The sequence below is a fragment of the Heptranchias perlo genome, chromosome 35 (assembly GCF_035084215.1).
Source record: "Heptranchias perlo isolate sHepPer1 chromosome 35, sHepPer1.hap1, whole genome shotgun sequence".
NCBI classification, from domain to species: domain Eukaryota; kingdom Metazoa; phylum Chordata; class Chondrichthyes; order Hexanchiformes; family Hexanchidae; genus Heptranchias; species Heptranchias perlo.
This window is the reverse complement of record NC_090359.1, coordinates 12,910,478-12,930,441: the sequence shown is the minus strand read 5'-3', so window position 1 is coordinate 12,930,441 and position 19,964 is coordinate 12,910,478. Positions and strand designations below refer to the sequence as shown.

The 19,964-nt window shown below is 46.3% G+C and overlaps 2 non-coding genes across 2 annotated transcripts; both read right to left on the bottom strand.

Annotated features, from left to right (window-relative positions):
• Positions 1-5,211: 5,211 nt before the first annotated feature.
• Positions 5,212-5,283, bottom strand: trnah-gug (transfer RNA histidin (anticodon GUG)). The gene has a single exon. It is a non-coding gene; the product is annotated as a tRNA-His (tRNA).
• Positions 5,284-9,355: 4,072 nt separating this feature from the next.
• trnal-aag (transfer RNA leucine (anticodon AAG)) lies at positions 9,356-9,437 on the bottom strand. The gene has a single exon. It is a non-coding gene; the product is annotated as a tRNA-Leu (tRNA).
• Between the last annotated feature and the right edge of the window lie 10,527 nt (positions 9,438-19,964).

Here is a 19,964-nt window from a genome sequence, read left to right as displayed (position 1 = left end):
CCCTCACCACTGCCCTCTGGATTCTATCGGTGAACAAATTACACACCCACTGAAAAACATTTCCACTCATTTCCGCATTCTTTGTTTTCAGTACCAGACTTTCGAGAGGAACTGTATCAAAGGCCTTCCTGAAATCCATGTACACCACATCCACTACCTTACCAATATCACACTCCTTTGCCACACGTTCAAAGAAAACTAGTGAGCTAGAAAGGCAAGACTTCCCCTTTCATGAACGCAAATTGTCTATCTTTTAAGGTTATATTTCTATTCACAAGCTCCTTGAACTTACCTTTAATAAGCATTTCCATAACTTTACCCACAATGGACGTTAAACTCACTGGTCAGTAGTTTCCTTGGTGAATTTTGCTGCCTTTTTAACAATAGGAGTAACATCTGCCTTTCTCCAGTCCCCATCATATTGGAAATTAGCAAATGTAACTCCTCTGTTCAAGAAAGAATGGCGACAGAAAGCAGGAAACTACAGGCCAGTTAGCTTAACATCTATCTTAGGGAAAATGTTAGAATTTGTTATTAAGGAGGTTGTAGCAGGGCACTTAGACAATCTCAATGCAATCAGGCAGAGTTAATACGGCTTTGTGAAAGGGAAATCGTGTTTGACTAATTAATTAGAGTTCTTTGAGGAAGTAACAAGCAACGTGGATAAAGGGGATCCTGTGGATGTGGTGTACTTTGATTTCCAGAAGGCTTTTGACAAGGTGCCACATCAAAGGCTACCACACAAAATAAGAGCTCATGGTGTAGGGGTAATATATTAGTATGGATAAAGGATTGATTAGCTAACAGGAAACAGAGAGTAGGCATAAATGGGTCATTTTCAGGTTGCAAGGTGTAACGAGTGGAGTGCCACAGGGATAAGTGCTTGGAACTCAACTATTTACAATCTATATCAATGACTTGGATGAAGGGACCGAATGTATGATTGCTAAATTTTCTGATGACACAAAGGCAGATAGGAAAGTAAGTTGTGAAGAGGACATAAGGGGTCTGCAAAAGGATACAGATAGGTTAAGTAAGTGGTCAAAAATTTGACAGATGGAGTCCAATGTGGGAGAATGTGAACTTGCCCACTTGGCAGGAGGAATTCAAAAGCAGTATATTATTTAAATGGAGAGAGATTGCAGAACTCTGAGGTACAGAGGGATCTGGGTGTCCTAGTACATGAATCACAAAAAGTTGGATTGCAGGTACAGCAAGTGATTGGGAAGGTAAATGGAATGTTGCTATTTATTGCAAGGGGACTGGAATATAAAAATAGAGATGTTTTGTGACAGTTGTACAGAGCATTGGTGAGAACACATCTGGAATGCTGTATGCAATTGTGGTCTCCTTATTTAAGAAAGGACAATAATTGCTTTGGAGGCGGTTCAAAGAAAGTTCACTCGATCGATTCCTGGGATGACGGAGTTATTTTATGAGGAAAGGTTGGACAAGTTGGGCCTGTTGGAGTTGGCGCTTAGAAGAATGAGAGGTGATCTCAGGGGACTAGAAGGGGTAGATGCTGAGGTGATGTCTCCCCTTGTGGGAGAGTCTAGAACGAGGGCCCTCAGTTTAAGAATAAGGAGTCTCCATTTAAGACGGAGATGAGGACACATTTTTTTCTCTCACAGGATCGTAAATCTGTGGAACTCCCTTCCCCAAAGAGCGGTGGGGGCAGGATCATTGAATATTTTTAAGGCTGAGTAAGATAGATTCCTGCTTAACAAGGGAGTCAAAGGATCTGGTCGATAGACGGGAAAGTAAGGTTGAGATCACAATCAGATCGCCATGAGCTTATCAAATGGCAGAGCAGGCTCGAGGGTCCGAATGGCCTACTCGTATGTTCGTAAAGGATGGTGGAGCTAGATTCAATCGTAACTTTAAAAGGATAATTCGATAAATACTTGAAAAGGAAAAAAATTGCAGAGTTTATGGGTAAAGAGCACGGGAATGGGAGTAATTGGGTACCTCCTTCAAAGAGCTGGCATTGGCACGATGGGTCGAATGGCCTCCTTCCATGCTGTGAGATTCTAGGATTGTTTATCTTCCATATATTTGTTTCTCTAAGAAGAACAATGACAGGCTGTCTAAGCAAAGCAGATGGTCAAAAGGACCAAACGCACGAGGCACCAAAGAATCAGGCGTAGATTTCAGCACAAGGATGTTTTTTATGCTCCAGTCATCAGCACAACACAGACCTCTGAAACACAACCAGTCACTCCTTCCAATATCACAGATCCAGAAGCAGACCAGCTCTCAGTTTGCTTAAGAGTGAGTGCTGAACTCATCACATGGTGTCTGCACTAAACTGGCAATTAGAATCTCCTGATCACTTGGCTGTTTGTTAATACGGGAAAAAAAATCAGATTTTAACTGACCTGCCCTTTTCAATCCATCGATTGATCATTCACAGAGGCCCAATAGAGACCTCTTAGAGTGTCTGAATCAGCTGTACTAATGATGATCTCTTAATTCTTAGCGATGAACGTGATGAAAACATATGTCGCTCATTGATTTTGGTGTCAGAGGGTTAGATATTTATCTCACGGTGGGGGAGAGATGAATAAGATGAAATAAAGCGAGTGTCTGTGGTAATGTTTGAATGACCGACACCAATCCGTAATTTGTGCAATGCTGAATGTGTCAATTCAAAATGTGGATTTCCAATGGATATTCTGCAATGTTAACACAAATCCGTTTGTTCCACAGGAGGTGGTCGGGGTTCTGGTCACAGGAAATGTTTGAATTCAGAAAAGTTATTCTCTTGAATTTCTATATACTTCAGTTCCCAGAACGAATAATTTCAGACTCTCTGGTACATTTTCTGCTTGGCGAGCTGGCATATGACTGGCCTCGCAGATTGACCGCTCGTTATTAAATTCACTTCAACTGCTCCGACCAGCAGTCGGTCCACACACTGATGGGCATCTGCATCCATTTCGAGCTGGCCTCGGGGGCCAGGGTGAGCCAAAGTAAGAGTGAGGCCATGTTCTTTGGCAGTTGGGAGACCCGGTCCTTTGTCCCCTTCACTGTCAGATCCGACTACCTGAAGGTTTTGGGGATCTGGTTCAAGGGGCCCCTGGCCGGTAGAAAGAACTGGGAGGAGCGGATCACTAAGGCCAAACAGAAGCTTGATATGTGGGTGGGGTGATCCCTCTCCATAACCGGCAGGAACCTGGTGATAAGGTGTGAGGTACTCACCGTGTTGCTCTACATGACCCAGCTCTGGCCCGTTCCCCAAAACTCCGCCGTCACAGTCACGCGAGATATCCTCCACTTTCCCTGGAGGTCCAAGGTAGAATGTGTCCGCAGGGTCACCATGTACAAGCTTCCAGACAAATGGGGAAAGAGCGTCTACAATGCTGCTCTGATCCTGACAGCCACCTTTGTGTGTGGCTGCCTCAGGATGTGTGTAGAGCCCCAGTACGCAGATACCAAGTGTCATTACGTGCTGAGTTTCTACCTGGCCAACACACTGAGAAGGCTGGGTCTGGCTGTGCTGGCCGAGCAGGTGCAGGATGTCCCATCAAGCTGGACCGCTCCCCCCCACTATCTGTCCCAGGTGTAGAAGTTCCTGAGGAGTAACCCCTTCGAACACAAGGCCGTCAGACCGTGGTGAACGTGAAACGTCCTGAGAACCCTTTCTTAAATAAGGAGACCAAAACTGCAATTCCAGTTGTGGTCTCACCAAAGCCCTGTACAATTGCAACAAAATCCTTACTCATGTATTCCAAACACTTGAAATAAAGGCCAACATTTCATTTGCCTTCCTAATTGCTTGCTGTACCGACATGTTAACTTCTTGTGTTTCTTATACCAGGACACTCAAGTCTCTCTGAACACGAACATTTAATAGTTGCTCATCATTTTAAAAATATTCTGTTTTTCTATTCTTTCTACTAAAGTGAATAACCTCAAACTTCCCCACATTATACTCCATCTTCCACTTTCTTGCCCATTCACTTAACCTGTCTATAAACTTTGCAGACTCTTTGTGTCCTCCTCACAGATGCTTTGCATCGTCAGAGATCTTCAATACATTACACTCATATAGATTGTAAATAGCTGAGGCCCAGTAACGGTCGGCATTGCTCGCTGATAAGACAAGGGTAACATCCCTGAGGGGACATTGGTCCCAGCACCGTTGAGGTGCAACCCGTCCATCTTGTACAGGTCTTTAGTATCAATAAAAGTGAACAATGACGCCCTGGTAATGATGTTTCCTGACCTGCTGAGTGTTGCCAGCAGTTTCTGGGTTTATTTTTCAGCTTTCACTGGAGCAGTTTTCCTGGAAACATGCAACTCGCCTCAAGGGCGTGGCTTCAAGCACAACTTTCTTGTGCTCTTCTCACACACAAGATCGCACTTTACTTTCCGACACACGCGCTTTAAAATCTGCCGTTTCCGCACACAGCGCCCTGCGTCACGAGAATTTTGAAAGACCTTCCGCTCATGACCTGTAATCGCTCCTTTTTCCCCACAGGCGCTCTTTACATTTATCCTCTACTCGATTCAATCGCATGTTTCAACAGAACTATTAAGATCAAGGCGGAACACTTCCGATCTTACTGCACCGCCCCAACTTGCCAAATGTGCACCTTTCAACCGCCATTCACAGCTCTGTCGCGCTGCCCGTCACTCACGCAACTCAACTGCTGAGAGAAAAGAGCCAACAAGCATCAAAACAATAACCAGTTCTTCAGTTACCATCCCCTGGATCACAAGATTCCCCAAGTAAATTTCGTGAACAATCGGGCGGCTGTCTTTCCAGAGACCAGCCCTGCTTTCGTCGTGTTTGTCTGTCGAGCGGTCACGCAGATCGAAATGTATCGACTGGTTTCAAGGCACAAATGAACATTGGTGTGAATGGGACATGTGCCCAATAGAAACAGCGGTCGGAGCAGAACAAACTTAAAGGCGTGAGATCGTGAAAGTGAATGTTAGAGTCGGCAATGGAGCAGGAAAGTGTCCATGAAATGGAAGGAGGAAAGGAAAGGCGGCCTATTGACTGTGGAAGGAAGAAAAAGCTGGGAGAAGAGGCGGGTTTGAACTGTGGAACATCAAGTACAGGCATGTGAGAGAGGTGGGATTTGATGGAATAAATAGGTTTTCGACACCAACAAAAAATATGTTTGTTATGTATTAAAGATTGGGACATTGTTGCATTATATTTGCTCGCGCGGTCGAGAACAAAAGAAGCAGCGCACACTATGCCGTGACTCGGATTCGAACCGAGGTTGCTGCGGTCACAGCGCAGAGTACGAACCACTATACGATCACGGCGCCTCACGTCAGGTGATGACATGGTTGCCCGAACAATTTAAATAGCGCCTTTAACGTAGCGAAACGTCCCAAGGCGCTTCAGAGGATCGTTTTTGAACAAAATTTGACCCCGAGCAACAGAAGGAGATATTAGAAGCAAAATACTGCGGATGCTGGAAATCTGAAATAAAAACAGAAAATGCTGGAAATAATCAGCAAGTCAGGCAGTGTCTGTGGAGAGAGAAACAGAGTTAACGTTTCAGGTCGATGACCCTTCGTCAGAACTGGAAAAAGTTGAAGATTAAACAGTTTTTAAGCAAGTCCAGCGTCAGGAAAAGGGATGGGGGAGGAAGGGGAGGGGAGGAAAGAACAAAAGGGAAGGTCTCTGATAGGGTGGAGGGCAGGAGTGATTAAATGACAAAAGGAATGATGGTGCAAGGCAAGGAGGGTGGTAATGGGACTAGTAAAGAAACAAAAGATGGGTCCAGAGGAGCTGTTAATGGCAACATTAGAACCACAATCAGCACTTGATCTCCGAAAAAATGTGATCAGTGTTTATGATCTGAAGTTATTGAAATCAATGTTGAGTTCAGAAGGTTGTAAAGAGCCTGATCGAAAGATGAGGTGCTGTTTCTCGAGCTTATGTTGAGCTTCATTGGAACGGTGTAAGAGGTAGGGGACAGAGAGGTCAGAGTGGGATTGGGACGGGGAATTAAAACGGCAAGCGACCGTAGGTCAGGGTCACGCTTGTGGACTGAGCGGAGGTGTTCAGCAAAGCTATTACAAATAAATCACTGTTTCACCTGGAAGGAATGTTTGGGGCCCTGGAAGGTGGGAAGGGAGGAGGTGAAAGGGCAGGTGTTGCATCTCCTGCACTCGAATGGGAAGGTACCGTGGGGAGGAGATCGAGTGTTGGGGGTGATGGAAGAGTGGACCAGGGTGTTGTGGAGGGAGCGGTCCCTTCGGAAGGCTGAAAGGGGAGGGGAGGGGAAGGTGTTTTTGGTGGTGGCATCGCGCTTGGACGTGGTGGAAATGGCGGAGGATGATACTTTTAATATGGAGGCTGGTGGGGTGGAAGCCAAGGACAAGGGGGACCTACCGTGGTTCTGGGAGGGAGTGGAATGGGTAAGGGCAGAAGTGAAGGAAATAGGACGGACACAGTCGAGGGCCCAGTCAACTACAGTGGAGGGGAGTCCTCTGTTGAGAAAAAAGGAAGACATATCGGAAGTACTGGTGCGCAAGGTGGCATCGTCAGAACAGACACAATGGAGACGGAGAAACTGGGAGAAGGGAATAGAGTCCTTATAGGAAGCGGGGTGGGAGGAAATGTAATCAAAGTAGCTGTGGGGGTCGGGGGGCTTATAATAGATTTTGGTTGACAGCCTATCCCTGAAAATGGAGAAAGAGGAATGGAAGGGAAGGTTCGGAGATGGACCGTGTGAGGGGAAGGGTGAAAATTGGAAGCAAACTTGACTGGGGCGAGAGCAGTAAGCGACATCGATACAGTCATCAATGTACCGGAAAAAGAGGTGAGGGAGGGGAGCTGAGTAGGACTGGAACAAAGAATGTTCCACCTCTCCCACAAGTTCAGCCAGGCAGAGGAGGGTGGTGGAGGATGGGGATTGGTTAGGCCATCTTTCGTGGAAGAGGCAGGGGGCCCGCAGGCCGTCCTGGTGGGGGATGGAGGTGTAGATGGACTGGACGTCCTGGGTGAAAAGGAGAGGGTTAGGGCCGGGGAACTGGAAGTTGTTCAAGTGGCGGAAGGCATCGGATGAGTTGCGGATAGAGATCGGAATAAACTGGACAACGGGAGAGAAAGTAGAGTCGAAATAGGAAGAAGTTTGTTCCGCGGGGCAAGATCAGGCTGAGACGATGGGTCTCCTGGGACAGTCCAGTTTTTGGATCTTGGGAAGGAGGTAGAAGCGGGCTTGGGGGACTATGAGGTTGGAGGCCGTGGGGAGAAGTTCTACACAGGAGATAAGGTCAGTGATGGTCTGCGAAACTATGGATTGATGTTGGGTGGTGGGATCATGGTCCAGGGGAAGGTAGGAGGATGTCGGAGAGTTGGCGTTCAGCCTCCGTTAGGTAGAGGTCTACTCACCTCATAACAACAACAGAGCCGCCATTGTCAGCAGGTTTAATGACAATGTCAGGGTCAGACTCGAGAGAACGGAGTGCTGCAAGTTCAGAGGGAGGGAGGTTAGAGTGAGTGAGGGGAGCAGAGAAATTGAGACGGCCGATGTCACGCTGGCAGTTCACAATGAAAAGATCAAGAGAGGGTAAGAGGATAGAGGGAGGGGTCCAGGTGGACCGAGAATTCTGAAGATGGGAGAAAGGGTCCGCTGTGCGGGGGGAAGATTCCTGGACAAAGAAATGGGCGATGAGGTGAAGGTGATGGAAGAAGAGCTCAGCATCGTGTCGAGCTCGAAACTCATTGATGTGGGGGCGTAAGGGGATGAAACTGAAGCCTTTGCTGAGGACTGACGTTCGGGGTCAGAGAGGGGATGGTCAGAGGGAATGGTGAAAACACGACAAAGAGATTGGAGGGAGGGATGGGGTCAGAGGAAAGTGAAGGGGAAGAAGGATCGGGAGGGGTGTTGGTATCTAAGAGTTGTTGAAACTTGCGGTCCTTGACACCTGAAAGGAAGAAAAAAAGTTTTTTGTTCAATCGCCGGATGAGGCGAAGGATGAAATGGAACTGCGGACCAGGACAGCTCTGAAGTAGAGAGAGTCGGTGCTGCTGAAGAGAGAGTGTTTGATCAGGTTTCTACTAAAACTCACTTTCACAGACACATCTCCTTCCTCAGCAACTGTGTCCGGCTCCGACTTATTCCACGTGGATTCCAACTTAAATTCCACCCTTCATGTTTCGGATCCACCCATGATTCCAGATATCTCCATGATATTCAGCGTTCCTCCAACCACTGCTCCCGCCGCTTCCTGAGATCCACGCTCAACGCCACGCACCGCCACATGCTCACTCTCGACCTCTCTCTCCACGCATGGTTTTTATCCCATCCGCGCCATTATTGCATTTACCGTTTGATGTGTTGGTTCCTTCATTATATTCATCCAGAAGACTTGGGTTTCAGTCCAATCCGAAGCCACGGTGGATGAATTTTGCATTGCTCGCTGAACTCTGCTCAAATCAGCAACGTCCTGATTGGTGCCCGGAGGTGTTGCGAGTGTAAGATGTGAATAACGTGAAGTATCAATCAAAGTGCACAATAACGCCCCGGTAATGCGAGTATCTCTCATCGGATATTACTGCACCGCCCCAACTTGCCAAATGTGCACCTTTCAGCCACCATTCCAAGCTCTGCAGCGCTGCCCGTCGCTCACGCAACTCAACTGCTGAGAGAAAAGAGCCAACAAGCATCAAAACAAAAACCAGTTCTTCAGTTACCATCCCCTGGATCACAAGATTACCCAAGTGAATTTCGTGAACAATCGGGCGGCTGTCTTTCCAGAGACCAGCCCTGCTTTCGTCGTGTTTGTCTGTCGAGCGGTCACGCAGATCGAAATGTATCGACTGGTTTCAAGGCACAAATGAACATTGGTGCGAATGGGACGTGTGCCCAATAGAAACAGCGGTCGTCGCAGAACAAACTTAAAGGCGTTAAATTGTAAAAGTGAATGTTAGAGTCGGCAATGCCTCAGGATGTGCCCATGAAATGGAAGGAGGAAAGTAAAGGAGGCCTATTGATTGTGGAAGGAAGAAAAATCTGGGAGAACAGGTGGGTTTGAACTGTGGAACATCAAGTGCAGGCATGTGAGAGTGCTGGGATTTGTCAGAACAAATAGGTTTCCGCCAGCAACAAAAAATATTTCTTTCATGTGCTAAAGATTGATTTCTTGCTGCATTCTATTAGCAAATGTGGCAAAGGATGAAAGACGTAATTGAAACAGAATTGAAACTCGTATTCGAGCCGAAATTACTGCGATCATAACGCAGAGAATGAACCACGATAGGATCACGGCAACGAACATCAGGTGGGGCAGTCGTGCCCGAACAAGAGCAATGTCGCGCACGGTGCTGCTTGGAAAAGAAGGATGTTTGGTCATCTGGTTAAAAAACATGCACTTTAAATTCTGGCAGTGGTGGGATTCGAACCCACGCCCCCGAAGAGACTGGAGCCTTAATCCAGCGCCTTAGACCGCTCGGCCACACTACCACCTAATACTAATGTGTTCAGCTTCTGCTATCTGGTGATTGAAATGTGGTTTTCTTGCTTTTTGACCTTTGAATCCAGGATTTTCCATTGAACGAATAAAATAAATGGGCTTTCTGAGCAATGTTCATTCGACGAGGTGGCCGAGTGGTTGAGGTGATGGTCTGTTTATCCATTGTGCTCTGCACGCATGGTTTTGTATCCCATCCGCGCCATTATTGCATTTACCGTTTGATGTGTTGGTTTCTTCCTTATATTCAATCAGAAGTCTTGGGCCTCGGTCCAATCCGAAGCCACGGTGGATGAATTTTGCATTGCTCACTGAACTCCGCTCAAATCAACAAAGTCCTGATTGGCGCCCGGAGGTGTTGCGAGTGTCAGATGTGAATAACGTGAAGTATCAATCAAAGTGCACAATGACGCCCCGGTAAAGCGAGTATCTCCCCACAGATACTGCGATTTATTTATTTATGCAACTGTCATTTGCAAAAGAAACAAATGTATTTTTTGTATATCTTTACAAGTAATGAAAACCCCATTTTGACCAATTCCTTGTTACTTGTCGTGCTGAGTATCCCCGCCTTTCCCCTGGGAGACTGGTGGTCCATTCTCTGATGAGGATGTTATTGCTGCCTTGAAAAGTTTCACTTTCATTTATCTGTAATATTGGATGTGGAAAATACAACGAAAAACTGACTCGGCCTTGCCCACTTCCAAAATTTGATTTCACAGCGATTTTCAAATCTGCTCTCTGCCTCACTTTTCAGCTCGATGTGAGAACCACAGTAATAGGCAAGAAATAAAACGGAGAATCGCGCTGTGAACAGACCGGGTCTCAGTCACCAGCCCGAAACAGAGAGAGGCGGACCGACAGAGAGAGGAACGGAGAGAGACAACCATCTTCAGCCAGAAGTGCCGAGTGGATGATCCATCTCGGCCTCCTCACGAGATCCCCACCATCACAGAATCCAGTTTAACATCGAGGTGAAGAGTGACGCAGAGAGCAGATTTTAAAACCGCTGGAACATCAGCAAAATTAAAGTGAGGCAAGTGGGAGTCAACTCTGAGTCAGTTCCACACTGTATTTTCTGCAGATAAACAAAAGTGAAGCTTTCAAATGCGATAAAGTTATAAACTCCTCATCGGGGAATTGAACCCCGGTCTCCCGTGTGACAGGCAGGAGATACTCACCACTATACTAACGAGGAACTGCTACATTGAATGTACACTCATCCCAGATGGTGTTCGACATGCTTCATGTGTCAGTGCATTTCTTTTCACTGTTTATTTGATGACAGTTTGTTTAATTGTCCACGGGCCACTGTAGTAAGAACCTTTCACATTTCCATCTCTTTGTTAGACAACGAACAACTGACTCTGTCTTTCTTCTGTTCTTTCTTTCTCTCTTATCGTGGTGAGTTGCCCTGCCTTCGTCCGGGGTTTAATTCCCCGACAGGGGGGAAGCATTTTTAAGACGCCAACTTTTAATTTTATGTCCTCGGCTGTCTTCTTCTTACAAAACTACAGAGAAAAATAGAACAGAAAAAAAAATAAACAGGTGATTGTCACTATCAGAATATGATTGAACGGAGACGGCTGGATGCACGCTGTGTTACCGAGCGATCACTCATTGCGATTTTAACTGAGCAGTGGTTGAGGTGATAAATTTTAAATCCATCGTTAGATTTGCACCTTCACCGAGTTTAAAATGGGTTCCTCCGTAATATAAATAAACCGATAACAACCCCGAAACCCCAGCGGGTATATTTGTTCCAATACTGAGTGACGGTCTCAATTTCCATTGAAATTTTCAATCAGCAAATCCCAGCGGTTGTTTTGAGTTTGACAAACTAATTTATGTACTTGACTGGTTCCTGGAAATGATCAAAATGGGGTTTTCCTTACCCATACAGATATATAAATAAACACATTCGGTCATTTCGCAAAAGACAGTTGGATTAATAAATAAATCGCAGTATCTGTGGAGAGATCCTCGCTTTCCCGGGGTGTCATTGTGCACTTTCATTGATACTTCACGTTATTCACATCTTACACTCGCAACACCTCAGGACTTTGCAGATTTGAGCAGAGTTCAGCGAGCAATGCAAAGTTCATCCACCGTGGCTTCGGATTGGACCGAGGCCCAGGACTTCTGGATGAAGACAAGGAAGGAACCAACACATCAAACGGTAAATGCAATAATGGCGCGGATGGGATAAAAACCATGCGTGCAGAGCACAGTGGATTAGGAATCCATCACCTCAACCACTCGGTCACCTCGTCGCATGAACATTGCTCAGAAAGCCCATTTATTTTATTCGTTCAATGGAAAATCCTCGACTCAAAGGTCAAAAAGCAAGAAAGCCGCATTTCAATCATTAGATAGCAAATTATGAGGGAACACTATCAATTGGTCGCGTGGCCGAGCGGTCCAAGGCGCTGGATTAAAACACCAGTCTCTGAAAGGATATGGGTTCCGATCCCACCTCTGCCAGAATTTAAAGTGCTTAGTACTTTAACCACATCACCAAACATCCTTCTTTTCCAACCAGCACCGTGCGCGACATTGCTGTTGTTCGGGCACGACTGCCACACCTGATGTGCGTCGCCGTGATCGTATCCTGGTCCACACTCTGCGTTGTGGTCGCAGGAATCCGAGTTACAGGACAGTTTTGTTTACCTCTTTTGTCCTCTGCCACATTTGTGAATCGAATGCAGCAAGAAATCAATCTTCAGCACATGAAAGAAATTTTTTTTGTTGCTGGTGAAAACCTATCCATTCCTTCAAATCCCAGCACTCTCACATGCCTGGACTTGATGTTCCACAGTTCAAAACGGTCTGTTCTCCAGGCTTTTTCTTCCTTCCATAATCAATAGGCCGGCTTTCCTTTCCTCCTTGCATTTCAGGGACACTTTCCTACGGCATTGCCGACTCTAACATTCACTTTCACGATCTTATTTGTTCTGCTACGACCGCTGTTTCTATCCCATTCTCACAGTTTTTCTTTCTCCGTCGCGTCTGTTCTGACGATGCCACTTTCCACAACACTACTTCTGATATGTCTTCCTTTTTCCTCAACAGAGGATTCCCCTCCACTGCAGTTGACTGGACCTCGACTGTGTCCGTCCTATTTCCTGCACTTCTGCCCTGACCCATTCCACTCCCTCTCAGAACCACGGTAGGTCCCCTTGTCCTTACCTTCCACCCCACCAGCCTCCACATTCAACGTATCATCCTCCGCCACTTCCACCATCACCACAAACATCTTCCCCTCCCCTCCCCTTTCAGCCTTCCGAAGGGACCGCTCCCTCCAGGAAACCCTGGTCCACTCTTCCATCACCCCCAACACTCGCTCTCCTCCCCTCGGCACCTTCCCATGCGAGTGCAGGAGATGCAACACCTGACCTTTCACCTTCTCCCTTCCCACCTTCCGGGGTCCCAAACATTCCTTCCAGGTGAAACAGCGATTTATTTGTAATAGCTTTGCTGAACACCTCCGCTCAGTCCACAAGCGTGACCCTGAGCTTCCGGTCGCTTGCCATTTTAATTCCCCGTTCCACTCCCACTCTGACCTCTCTGTGCTCGGCCTCTTACTCCGTTCCAATGAAGCTCAACAGAAGCTCGAGAAACAGCACCTCATCTTTCGATCAGGCTCTTTACAACCTTCTGAACTCAACATTGATTTCAATAACTTCAGATCATAAACACTGATCACATTTTTTCGGACAGCAAGTGCTGATTGTGGTTCAAATTTTGCCATTTACAGCTCCTCGAGACCCATCTTTTGTTTCTTTACTTGTCCCATTACCACCCTCCTTGCCTTGCACCATCATTCCTTTTGATATTTAATCACTCCTGCCCTCCACCCTATCAGAGACCTTCCCTTTTGTTCTTTCCTCCCCTCCCCTTCCTCCCCCATCCCTTTTCCTGACGCTGGACTTGCTTAAAAACTGTTTAATCTTCAACTTTTTCCATTTCTGACGAAGGGCCATCGACCTGAAAAGTTAACTCTGTTTCTCTCTCCACCGACGCTGCCTGACTTGCTGATTATTTACAGCATTTTCTGGTTTTATTTCAAATTTCCAGCATCGGCAGTATTTTGCTTCCAATATCTCCTTCTGTGGCTCGGGGTCAAATTTTGTTTAAAATCTCCTGTGAAGCGCCTTGGGACGTTTCGCTACCTTAATGGTGCTATGTAAATAGTTCGGGCAAAAACTCACCGACTGACGTGAGGCGCCGTGATCGTATCGTGGTTAGTACTCTGCGTTGTGGCCGCAGCAACCTCGGTTCGAATCCGAGTCACGACATAGTGTGCGCTGCTCCTTTTGTTCTCTCCCGCGCTTGCGAAAAAAATGCAACAATTTCTCAATATTGAACACATGAGAAAAACATTTTTTGTTGGTGGCGAAAACCTATTTATTCCATCAAATCCCAGCACTCTCACATGCCTGTACTTGATGTTCCACAGTTCAAACCCACCTCTTCTCCCAGTTTTTTCTTCCTTCCACAGTCAATAGGCCGCCTTTACTTTCCTCCTCCCATTTCATGGACACTTTCCTGCGGCATTGCCGACTCTAACATTCACTCTCACGATCTCACGCCTTTAAGTTTGTTCTGCTCTGACCACTGTTTCTATTGGGCACATGTCCCATTCGCACCAATGTTCATTTGTGCCTTGAAACCAGTCGATACATTTCGATCTGAGTGACCGCTCGACAGACAAACACGACGAAAGCAGGGCTGGTCTCTGGAAAGACAGCCGCCCGATTTTTCACAAAATTTACTTGGAGAATCTTGTGATCCAGGGGATGGTAACTGAAGAACTGGTTTTTGTTTTGATGCTTGTTGGCTCTTTTCTCTCAGCAGTTGAGTTGCGTGAGCGACGGGCTGCGCCGCAGAGCTGCGAATGGCGGTTGAAAGGTGCACATTTGGCAAGTTGGGGCGGTGCAGTCAGATCGGAAGTGTTCCGCCTTGATCTCAATAGTTCTATTGAAGCGTGCGATTGAATCGAGTAGATGATAAATATAAAGAGCGCCTGTGGGGAAAAATGAGCGATTACAGGCCATGAGCGAAAGGTTTTTCAAATTCTCGTGGCGCAGGACGCTGTGTGCGGAAACGGCAGATTTTAAAGCGCGTGTGTCGGAAAGTAAAGTGCGATCTTGTGTGTGAGAAGAGCACAAGAAAGTTGTGCTTGAAGCTGCGCCCTTGAGGCAAGTTGCAGGTTGTCAGGAAAACTGCGATAGTGAAAGCTCAAAAATAAACCCAGAAACCGCTGGCAACACTCAGCAGGTCAGGTAGTATCTGTGGGGAGATACTCAAGTATTTATCCAATTCTCCTTTTAAAGTTACGATTGAATCGAGCTCCACAATCCGTTACGGCAGTGCGTTCCAGATCATATCAATTCCCTGTGTCAAAAAAATCTCCTTATTTCCCTTCTAGTTCTTTTGCTAATTATCTTAAATCTGCGTCCGTTGGTTGCCGACCCTCCCGCCAGTGGGTGAAGTTTCTCCTTATTCACTCCATCAAAACCCCTCTTAATTTTGAACACGTGGATTACTTCTACCCTTAACCTTCATTGCTCGAAGCAGAACAATCCCAGGTTCTCGAGTCTCTCCACACAACTAAACCCCATCCCTGGTATAATTCTGGTAAATCTCCTCTCCATCCTCTCCAAGACCTTGACCTCCTTAATAAATTATAGTGCCCAGAATTGGATACAATACTTCAGATGAGGCCTGAACAATGATTTATAAACGTTTCATATAACTTCCTTGCTTTTGTACTCTATTTCTCTATTATTAAGCCAAGGAACTGGATGCTCTTTTAACGGCTTGAAGAAATCGTGCTGCCACATTCAAAGATGTTGATGAAAATTACCAGGAACACATTGAGTCAGCTCACTCGGCTCAGGCCGGGGACTGAGCCTCGGCTTTTCTTGCTCCGTGGCTCAGTAGCACACCTCGTGAGATCAGCTAACTCAGTCCAGGCTGGAGATGCTGCCTGACCTGCTGAGTGTTTCCCGCATTTTCTGTTTTTATTATTAATATAACCTGAGCTCCTTCGAGCGTTTGTTGGTCGATTCACTGATAAAGCTGGGAATTGAGGGGAAGCTGGTTCATGGCGAACCCCAGCTCTGAATCCCCCCGGCAGAGAGTTCAATGAATGTTTAATATAAATGAGATTCACCGACAGTATCAGAAAATCTCTGCTTGATGGTCGGACTCATTCTCCCGAAGTGAGGAATGAGCGGGAGGGGCAATTCCACCCGGGGTTATATTTTACTCAAACAGGATGACCCAAAGGCCAGTTTGATGTGGGGCCGAAATAGCTCAGTTGGGAGAGCGTTGGACTGAAAATCTAAAGATCCCGGGTTTCGGCAGTTTTGGATTATTTTGTTTCTTCTTCTTTGGGCCGATTCTCGAACATTTATTTACACTGACATTTTTACCCGACACTGAACGGTTGGGGATGGAATAGAGAGACATCAAGGATGTCTGTATTTAGCTTTTATTTCTCTATTTCATTCTGCCTTTCTCTCTGGATTTTGTCTCTCTCGGTGCCCGATGAACATTTGATTTGATGCATTTGTCCTAAACTGATGCCTTTTCCACATCTCAGGGCGGTCAGACACGCTCTGTCTGTCTGTTACTGCTTGTGACCATTAACGGGAACAGGCCGCGAGTTAAACATTTATCAGCAAACCGCCAGAGAGATAACACAGCGGGAATAAAACACATTGCCTCACATTGTTAGACACCGAGTGACACAGATTGTAATGTGTGTCAGTAAACAGACCCGGAAAACAGAGTCCGAGAAAGGAAAGAAATAAAGAGATAGAAAAGAGTCATAAAAAGAAAGAAAACCCTTTCTCCACCCCAACAACAACAACAACTTGCATTTATATCGCGCCTTTAACGGAGTAAAACGTCCCAAGGCGCTTCACAGGAGCGATTATCAAACAAAATGTGACACGGAGCCACATAAGGAGATATTGGGACAGGTGAGGTAGGTTTTAAGTGACTTAAGGGAGGAGAGAGAGGTAGCGAGGCGGGGAGGTTTATGGAGGGAAATCCAGAGCTTTGGGCCCAGTCGGTTGAAGGCATGGCCGCCAATGGTGGAGCGATGAAAATCGTGGATGCGCAAGAGGCCTGAATTGGAGGAGCTCAGAGATCTCGGAGGGTTGTTGGGGTGGAGGAGGTTACAGAGATAGGGAGGGGCGAGGTCATGGAGGGATTTGAACACGAGGATGAGAATTTAAAATTTGAGATGTTGGTGGATTGGGAGCCAATGTCGGTCAGTGAGCAGAGGGGTTCTCCTCCTGAACGGTGGTTTGAATGTTTGGGGGGCGGGGCTGTGATAAATATCTCGATTTAATATAATGATCCCACTTTTCAACTACCCCGAATTATTGCAATGCTGACCTGGAACAATCTAGAACATACCGCAAAACAAGACATTAAGTTCAATGGTCACTTGTGCGAGGAGTTTAAAAGATTCTTCTCGAAGGAGAAGGCTCAAGAAACGGACTGTGAACATTTCATGATGGCCGATTTATTTCTGGCCAGAGAGAGGGATGGAGTCGGTGACTAGTGAACGGAGTTTGTGCCAATATTTATTTGGAGGAATGTTTTTCTCATCCATTACTGGATGTTGAAAAAGCAGTGTGAGAAATCAGAGACAGTGGAGGGGTCGAGACAGGTGGTCAGGTCGAGGTGGGTGTTATCAGCGTCCATGTAGAACCTGACATTATGTTTTCGGATGATATCGCAAGAGGCAGCATGTGGATGAGAAATAGGTGGGGGTCAAGGATAGATCCTTCGGGAACTCCAGAGGTAATGGTGCAGGAACGGGAAGAGAAGCCATTCCATTTGATTCCCTGGCTCCGATTGGAGAGATAGGAATGGAACCAGACGAGCTCAGTTCCATCCAGCTGGAAGACGGAGGAGAGACACTGGAGGAGGATGGTGTGGTCAACCATGTCAAAGGCTGCAGACAGGTCGAGAAGGATGAGGAGGGATAGTTCACCACGGTCACAGTCACAGAGGATGTAAATTGTGACTTTGATAAGGGCCGTTTCAGTATTGTGGCAGGGGCGGAAAACTGATTGGAGGGATTCAAACATGCAATTGCGGTTGAAATGGGCACGGGTTTGGGAGGCGACAACACGTTCAAGGACTTTGGAGAGGAAAGGGAGGTTGGAGATGGGCATTATCGACCTGGATCTGTACTTTCATGGAATATATATTTGAAACGCGAGGTCTCTCTGTTCATTCACAGGGTCTGTGCCGTTCTATTGAGTGTGCACTTCCAGTCCTGGTTTTTCCTCCTAAAATATATTATCTCATAATTTCCACATTAAATTAAATTTATCAACTGTCTGCACCTTCTATTAACTTGTCTATCGTAGAATTACATAGAATTTACAGCACAGAAACGGTCCATTGTGCCTAAATGTTCCATGACTGTGTTCATGCTCCACATTCCCACCCTTCTTCACCGCACCCTATCAACATATCCTCTATTCCTTTCTCCCTCATGTGTTTGTCGAGCTTTCCCTAAATGCATCTATGCTAGTATCCTCAACTATTCCTTGTGGTACCGAGTTCCACATTTTAAGAACATAAGAAATAGGAACAGGAGGAGGCCATGCGGCCCCTCGAGCCTGCTCCACCATTCACTCAGATCATGGCTGATCTTCGATCTCAACTCCACTTTCCCGCCCGATCCACATGTCCCTTGATTCCCTTAGAGTCCAAAAATCTATCGATCTCAGACTTGAATACACTCAATATCCACAGCCCTCTGGGATAGAGAATTCCAAAGATTCACAACCCTCTGAATGAAGAAAGTCGTCCTCACCTCAGTCTTAATGGTTGACCCTTTACCCTGAGACTAAGACCCCTAGTTGTGGATTCCACAGCCGGGGGAAACAGCCTCTCAGCATCTACCCTGTCGATCCGTCTCGGAATTTTTCATGTTTCAATTAGATCACCTCTCATTCTTCTGAACTCCAGCGAGTATAGGCCCATTCTACGCAATCTCCACTCATAGGACAACCCTCTCATCCCAGGAATTAATCTAGTGAACCTTCATTGCACCGCAACTAAGGCATGTATGTCCTTTCTTAGATAAGGAAACCAAAGCTGCACACAATGCCCCAGGTGTGGTCTCACCAAAGCCCTGTATAATTGCAACAAGACTTCCTTACTCTTGTACTCCAACCCCCTTGCAATAAAGACCAACATACCATTTGCCTTCCTAATTGCTTGCTGTACCTGCATGTTAACTTCGTGTATTTCATGTACAAGACAGCAAAATGAACATCAACATGGAAACATGGAAAATTTATGGCACAGATGGAAGCCATTCAGGCCATCATGTCTCTACAGGTCGTAAAAGAGCCACCCCGCCTAATCCCACTTTCCAGCACTTGTTCCGTAGCCCTTTAGGTTATGGCAATTCAAGTGCATATCCAAGTACTTTTTAAATGTGACGATGGTTTCTGCCTCTACCACCCTTTCAGGAAGTGAGTTCCAGAACCCCACCACCCTCTGGGTGAATTTTGTTTTCCTCAGCTCATCTCTAATCCTCCGACCAATCCCCTGCTAAATGGGCCCTCTGCTCAGGGAAATAGGTCCTTCCTGTCCATTCTATCCAGGCCCCTCATAATTTTATACACCTCAATTAAACCACACCTCAGGCTCCTCTGTTCCAAAGAAAACAACCCCAGCCTGTCCAATCTTACCTCATAGCTAAAATTCTCCAGTCCTGACAAAATCCTCATAAATCTCCTTTGTACCCTCTCAAGTGCAATCACATCTTTGCTGTAATGTGGTGACCACAACTGTGCACAGCACTCAAGCTGTGGCCTAACTAGTGTTTTATACAGTTCTAGCATAACTTCCCTGCTCTAATATTCTATGCCTCGGCCAGTAAAGGAAAGTATCCCGTATGACTCCTTAACCAACTTATCTACCTGTCCTGCTACCTTCAGGGATCAGTGGACACGCACTCCAAGGTCTCGCTCTCCCTCCACACCTCTCAGTATTCTCCCATTTATTGTGTATTCCCTTGCCTTGTTTGACCTCCCCAAATGCATTACCTCACACGTTTCTGGATTGAATTCCATTTGCCACTTGTCTGCCCACCTGACCAGTCCACTGATATCTTTCTGCATTCTACTGCTTTCGTCCTCACTATTAACCACACGGCCAATGTTTGTATCATCTGCCAACTTCTTAATCATGCCCGCTACATTTAAGTCTAAATCATTAATATATACCACAAAAAGCAAGGGACCTAGTACTGAACCCCGTGAACCCCAATGGAAACAGCCTTCCAGTCACAATCCGTCAACCATGACCCTTTGCTTCCTGCCACTCAGCGAATTTTGAATCCAATTTGCCACTTTCCCCTGGATCCCATGGGCTTTTATTTTTTTGACCAGTCTGCCATGTGGGACCTTGTCAAAAGCCTTGCGAAAATCCATGTACACTACATCAAACGCATGACCCTCATCAACCCTCCT